Source organism: Echinops telfairi, unplaced genomic scaffold, assembly GCF_000313985.2.
Source record: "Echinops telfairi isolate 266 unplaced genomic scaffold, ASM31398v2 ScPeMD7_70;HRSCAF=299, whole genome shotgun sequence".
In the NCBI taxonomy this organism is placed as follows: Eukaryota; Metazoa; Chordata; class Mammalia; order Afrosoricida; family Tenrecidae; genus Echinops; species Echinops telfairi.
The window spans coordinates 48,340,802-48,348,165 of NW_022103968.1; the positions used below are offsets into that span (position 1 = coordinate 48,340,802).

At 42.0% G+C, this 7,364-nt stretch overlaps 1 pseudogene; it reads right to left on the reverse strand.

The window, feature by feature from the left end:
* Nucleotides 1-235: 235 nt before the first annotated feature.
* On the reverse strand, nt 236-433 carry LOC115870064 (annotated as a pseudogene).
* Nucleotides 434-7,364: the final 6,931 nt, after the last annotated feature.

Consider the following 7,364-nt stretch of genomic DNA (forward strand, 5'->3'; position numbering starts at 1 on the left):
ATATGTCCATTTCCTGAGGGATTCTGGAACCCCACATGAGCCCCAAAACTCACACACTACCTGGGCAAGATCCCCATGCCATTCGTCTTTAACACTTAGCTTAAGAGAACAATGAACCAATGCAGGAAAAATCAGGACACGCCCCACAAATATTGAGGAAATTATTATGCTTGATATAAAAACCTTTTAGAAAGTTGACCAGGTTTGTAGGAATATGTCTTTAAAAAGCGATAGTCACCCAGACTGCGTCCTCTCCCCCTTCTCCGCAGAGGGAAAGGAGAATGTGCACCAATGGCAAAGGGCAGATGCAGGCAGATTAGACCAAGAGCAGGCTGCGTGCTCAGGCGAGAACCCCGCACCTTCTCCTCGGGGTTTTCATTACTCTATTTCTCTAATAAGGAACTGAAGAAATTCTCCCTGAAAGTACAGTCTTAGGATTATTTCTTTATGTGCCTCATATACTGTAGAGCTACTTTGAATTGCAAAGTATCCATCCTACCATCATATTGCAGCTATCAAAAACGCATCCAGAATCAAGGTTAAAAGAACAAACAACTCAATAAGACACATTAAATAAATGTGTAGATTGAGTTGAAAGGAGTCTAGGAAATTTTAATATGATCTGTTGATTTCATTCATGAAAGGGAAAAAAAAGAAGGCTAGAGAGATTCCCTTGCAGGTGATTCTTAGCAGAACCCTGAAGGAGCCTCCTCTCTGCAAGGCTCTGTGACACTGCTAACAGGTCATTCATCTGATGGATGGAGATGGAGGATCCGGTCAGCTCCCCACCTCTGTCAGGACCCTAATTTTGACCTGAGTTCTCAGGAAAAACTGTTAGGCGGGGGAAAAAACTGATTTCAGAGCCAGTGGATTTGACAGGCTGCTTGGACGTGTCGTGGGTCAGAGATTCCAATACCCCTCAACTAACACGCTAAGCCAGCCTTGAACAGCCAGAAGGACCCTGGGGGGAAAATATCAAACAGCTATGCCAGATGATTACAAGCTTTCAGGAATAAAAGACAATCAAAGTAGCCCTGAAGTCTGAAATCAGTCCGTATAGTTCCCATGATGTGTCACTGTCGTGTGTGACCCCAAACCTGTATGTACCTAAAACTCAGACATGCTTGCTGAACTCAGGTGCTGCGCCTACCTGCTGCAAGGAGTGAGATATGTACTTCATCTCCCTGGACAGTTTGCTTTTCTTGTCACCCTGCCCACTAGGACACCATTGTGACAGCAGAGATACAGTGAGCACAGAAAACGTCTAACATTGTGGGAAGCAGAGGTGTGTGAAATTTCAGTTGCAAGTTGTTTAAAGTTCTTGTTTGCTCACATCAGTAGGCTGGCACTGAGACCACAAGGGCAACAACAAAGCCCAGCTTTGCTTCAGCATCGCTTTTGCAAACTGTTAGGATGTTTCAAATGCTAATTAAAGCTCTGTGGGAGACCTAACCTTCAGTAGGGGGGTGCTTATTCAACTCTTTTGGCTTCAGCCTCTGACTGTGTTAGGACTAGATAAAAATCATACTTAACTGCTAATCAAAAGCCATCTTACTTGTGAACCTCGATGTTACACAGGCAATGTGGACTGGAGATTCTTACCTAACACATAATTCACAGCTGGGTTTATTTTTTCACCTTTCCTCTCTCCTTAAACACCAGTGAGAAACATCTATGGTATCTTTTCAATGATTTCCTATCTGTGTTTTAAGCAGACATGACTCACGTTATGATCGGGGTTTGTATAGAGCATGCAAACTTAAAATCTGGACTCAGTGTTGCTCAGCATTCAAGACATCACTCCGAATCACCTCACAAGAAGTGAAACTAAGATAGCACACCGTCACCATGGGTGCTGACTTATCCGGGAAACATTTGGACTAAAATCATCACCACCGTGGACCAAACTGATCTAAGAAACATAAAGACTAAATACGTCACCACCACAAACCGGACTCAGAGGCATGGGCTTATCTAAAGAAACATATGAACTAAACACCTCCCTCATTCACTTATGTTCAAAGCTCTATGCTATTGATCTGGGCAGGTGTGGCAGTTACATAATCTGCTATCAAGATGAAAGAATTATGAGTGAAGGGGTGGAGTCTGGCCTGTCAATCAAGATATAACCAATGAGGCCTCTGTGTGGGCATGGGCTTCTGAGAATTCTGGGAACTCCTACATTTTCTCTCTCTCTCACCTCACTCCCTTGGAGACGCTCTACTGACAAGATGCATGGCGCTATGCCCTGGGAGCTGGAAAAGCCACTTGGACCTACCCCGATGCTACCAGACCTCTGAAGCTGGAGAAGCCACGTAAAGACCCCTGCCAGCACTGCGATACTTACAACACCACTGCATCCAGAAGACTTCCAACCCACTGGGTTGTGATCGTCCTGCATTTGGCTTCATTGCATGTGTTTAGTGAGTCGGAAGAGGACTCTATAGATTGGTATTGGACATATGGGCTAATATCGGACTTATGGATTTGATCTAGACTGGGCTGGGATATTTTCTCAATATTCAACTGCTCTTGTATATAAAGCTCTTTCTTATACACATATGTGTGTCTACGAATTTGTTTCTCTAGCCTACCCAGACTCACACAGTGTTTTCCCTTGTTGCTTATTAAATTGCTGTCTGCTGTGTTAACTAACATTTGTGCAATAGAATATAGATCATCAGCAATTTATACCTGTCTTATGTGTGTTCTTACTTGCCTCGAACTCTGACCCTGAGATAGGGTTCAAACTCCAAACTTGCTGCAATCAGTCCATGCTGACTCATAGTTTCCCCCAGTGGGAATCCAACATGGTAACTCTTTACTGCAGTAAAAAGCCCAGTCTTTCTCCTGAGGAGCTGCTGGTGGTTTCAAACTGCAGACCTTGAGGTTTGCAGCCCAACTCTGTAACCACTAGGCCAGGAGCATCACCACTGATTAAGGTTACTGCTTTATTTTTTATTTTAGTTAACATTGTTCTTATTTTTGTTTTGTTGTTATTGTTGTTTTTAATTAAGAAAACAACCAATGAATTGCCGTGAAGTCAGTTCCAACTCATGGAGACCCTGGATTCCTGGGCGGGCAGTGGGTGCAGGGAAACATGTAAATTACTCATCCTGAATGATTATGACAGTTAAAGGCTAAGAGTAGAGAGTGAGGAAGGCAGTGTTGGAATAGAGGAGAGAGGAGAAACAGTTTGGCAAAATATCTCCCTTCTGGAGTCCTGCAGAACTCACTTGAAATTCAACTGCAGTTGTGAATGGCATGCTTTATTAATGTGCTTCCAGGAAATGTTTGCGCTTGACAATCCTAATACAATTTACTGAAAGGGAGCCCTTACACAGAAAAATAGTGTGCTCACAAAAGGCCAGTTTTGATGTTCAGTGAATCCTTACTCCTCCTACCTTGCTTGGCCTGGAGAAGACATCTTCTATTCCTTGTAGAGAGGGAAGCCTTTCCAAACACCTATAAAACAATTAGAGTAAATGATTCATTCGGAACTCATACATGTATCAGCATCTTTGTTTTTTTAAAGATAGTGAACAAAATTATCTCTACGTTTATGCCAAGAAGTAATGAAATAAACAAGTTACATTAATGTTATAATGTGATTTTAATCGTAAGAACATATTAGAAAATATCTGCCTCATCAACTTCAACTCCCAAATAACAAGTCATTGCTTATAGTCATAAGAAGCATATAAGTACATCATGCAAATTAGATTAATTTATTAACTAAAAGAATAGTCACTCAATTTATTGATTTTTCTCAATAAATTAAATATTGAAAGTCACATTCCTACTCAGTCTGATACAATTTGAAATTGGGAATGTACAAATGGCTGAAGAGTGTTGATCTAAATTTGTAAGTTTTGAGTTCACAGACCTGTAAATTATTATTCTGATTTATTATTTTTAGAAGACCTTTTTATTAGGAAAGTCCTTCTGTGGGAAAGAATTGCTTTTCACCTTGACTCTTTTTTTTCCTCTATAGTGAACTAAGAATGGAGAGAGAAAAGTAGAAATTCTACTGTTATATCATTGCCAACCAAGGTTTCTCAATACTGAGAAAATTAGTCTTATGAGGGTTTTGTCAGCCAAATCTAAGAGCTCAAAGTCTGGGCTCAAAATCAGCAAGTCAGAGCTCCTGCCAGTTAGATTGCATTTTTGCTGTGATAAGAACACATGCAGCATCCACAGAGCTTTCCACTGTTAACAACAACAGGGCCTCGTGTGCTGCTTTAATATTTCACACATTGCAGGGTTCACCCAACTATAGGTTTCATCTTAATTGTTCTTAAAAATCCCAGAATCAATCTCCTGGTTCTGGACTCAAACTTATGTAACCAGGGAAATGAGCATACTATGTAAATGGTAGTCAGGTGGTGCTGAAAAAGCAAAAAACACACGTGCTTCATGGAACTTGATGTCCTCATACCAACAAATAAGCTTATCATGAGCATGAGGGAGTTAGCAGATGGGGAAGACGGAAAAGAACCTTATCCATATAAAGAAATGTAAAGCTGCTCAGAGCTCAGAAACTCCATTCTACCCAATCATTTTGAGATGTACACAGTCACATAGAAAATAGGAAATATGGAGGACGATGTTCCTGCTCAGAGCAGACAATGCATGGGGAGGACCGTAGGGCCGGCCCCACCATGGGACAAGGCGTCCCTCACTGAACCATGGTGCTGTGGGGGACAGCACTGGAGACACAGTGCAGGAATAGTGCACGGTCTGGCCCCATCATGCTGGGACGAGGAACTAAGGGCATGCAGCATAGCAGCAGGGAGAGCAGAGTAATGAAATTCATGGGGAAGACCAAAAATAGACTCTGTAGACAGAGTGTGGCATCCCATCAGACTCGACTGGAAAACATGCACAAAAGCCAACAAACAGATCTTGAACTATTTATAGGTTTTTCCATTTTTGGCAGTGGCTTTCTTTTTGTTACTTACTTTGTTTTTGTTTTCGGTTGTTGTTATTGTTTTGTTGGTTTTGACTCTCTTGTTGTTTTATTTGACTTTGCCTGGTTTTGCACTTATTAATGTATCTGCATGTCTATCTAGATAAGATAGACAGGATAAATAATTTGGAGATGAAAAGAATGGGACCAATGGTTATGGGGGAGATACGGGAGAAGGGGAGGTGGGAGAAAGGAAGGGGGTGGGGTGGTAACCAACCCAAGGCAGTGGGGTGGTAACCAACCCAACAATGAGTGAACTAAAATCAATGGAAGGAAGGTCGGAAGGATGCCTAGTGGGGCTCAATCAAGGGCAATGTAGCAGCAAGGAATTACTAAACCCAAATGAAGGCTGAACATGATGGTGGGACAAGAGGAAGGTAAAGGGAAATAGAGGAAAGAACCAGGAGGCTAAGGACATTATAGAGGCCTAAACACAGGCATGTACATATGTAAATACATATATAACAAAAGGGGATGTATTCATATCTATATGTTAAGAATTAAGGTTGCAGATGGACATTGGGCCTTGACTCAAGTACTCCCTTAACACAAGAGCACTTTGTTCTAACAATCCGGCATTCTGTGATGCTCACCTTCGCAACACGATTCCTGAAGACAAAAAGGTGCATAATCAAATGTAGGGTAGAAAGCTGATGGTACCCGGCTATCAAAAGATCTAGCATCTGGGGTCTTAAAGACTTAAAGATAAACAAGCAGGCATCTAGGACAGAAGCAACAAAGCCCACATGGAAGAAGCACACCAGCCTGTGTGATCATGAGGATGTCGATGGGATCAGGTATCAGGCATATAAGACCCAGAACAAAACCATACCCAAGCTGAATGGGGAGTAGGGGGTGGGTATGGAGTGGAGACTCAATGCCCATGTGTAGACAATTGGGCATTCCCTCACAGAGGGCTCACATGGAAGAGATGAACCAGTCAGGGTGCAGTGCTTCCTTCACCCCACTATCATGACCTCAATTCTACCTTACAAATTGGATTAGACCAGAACAAGCACACTGTTACAGATAAGAACCTGAAACACAGGGAATCCAAGATAGATAAACCCCTCAGGACCAACAAGGAGAGTAGAGATACCAGGAGGATTAGGGGATGGTGGGGGGAGAAAGGGGGCATCAATCACAAAGATCAATCTAGAACGCCCTCCCAGGGGGACGAATAATGGAAAAGTGGGTGAGGGGTGATGGAGGATGATGTAAGATATGGAAATAATAATCTATAACTTATCAAGAGTTCATGAGCGAGGGTGGGCGGGGAAGGGAGGGGGAAGAAATGGGTAGCAAATATCAGGGGCTCCAGTGGAAAGAGAATGCTTTGAAAATTATGATGGTGGCATATGTCCAAATGTGCTTGACATGCTGGATGAATGTATGGATTGTGATGAGAGATGTAAGAGCCCGCAATAAAAGTATTTTTTAAAAAGAAAGACAATACAAAAGGACTTTACCATGACAAATTGCTACTCTACTAAATATCTCTGCATTAGATGGTGAACCAGGGTTCCATTCCCACTTGAAACTGCAACACTCTACAAAATTTAGCACAAAGTAAAAGTAACTCCACCAAACTATTACTAAACTTCAAATAAGATTTGAAAACTAGAGCAAATAACGCAATATCAGGTTGGTGATGGGTTCTAAATTGTCCAATATTAAGTATCATGAATCTGCATCCTCACTGCCATCATTTAATTTCTCTCGACAACGTTGTTTTTGTTGTTAGGGACCATCAAGTCAGGTCTGACTCACAGAGATCCTGTGCACAACAGAAAGAAACCCTGCCTGGTCCTGTGCCATCCTCAATCAGTGCCAATTTTAAACCCAGTTTCATAGTCACAGGAGTATGTCCATTCCTCTTTTTAAGGGTTTTTCTCTTTTTCACTGATCCTATACCAAGGATGATGTCCTTTCCAGGGCCTAGTCCCTCCTGATAACTTGCCCAAAGTACCTAAGATTAAATCTCACCATCCTAGCTTCTAAGGAGGATTACGGCTGTATGTCCAAGACACACTGCTTATTGCAGTCAGTCCACGATATATTCTTCACCAACACCAGATTTCAAAGATATCGACACTTCTTTGGTTTTCTTTATTCACTACCAAGCTTTGGCGTGCATATGATACGACTGATAATGCCATCATGTGGATCAGGGGCTCTGTGATACTCAACATGACATCTTTGCTTTCTAACACTTAAATATTTAGTGGAAATTCTGCCCAATGAAAAACATCCTTTGAAGTGGTGTTAACAAATCCAGCGACAAGGGAACAAAAAATGATCCAAAATCAGTGGCGAGGAGAGTGTAAGAGGCCTGGTAGGGCTTGATCAAGGGCAATGTAACCGAGAGGAATTACTGAAACCCAAATGAAGGCTG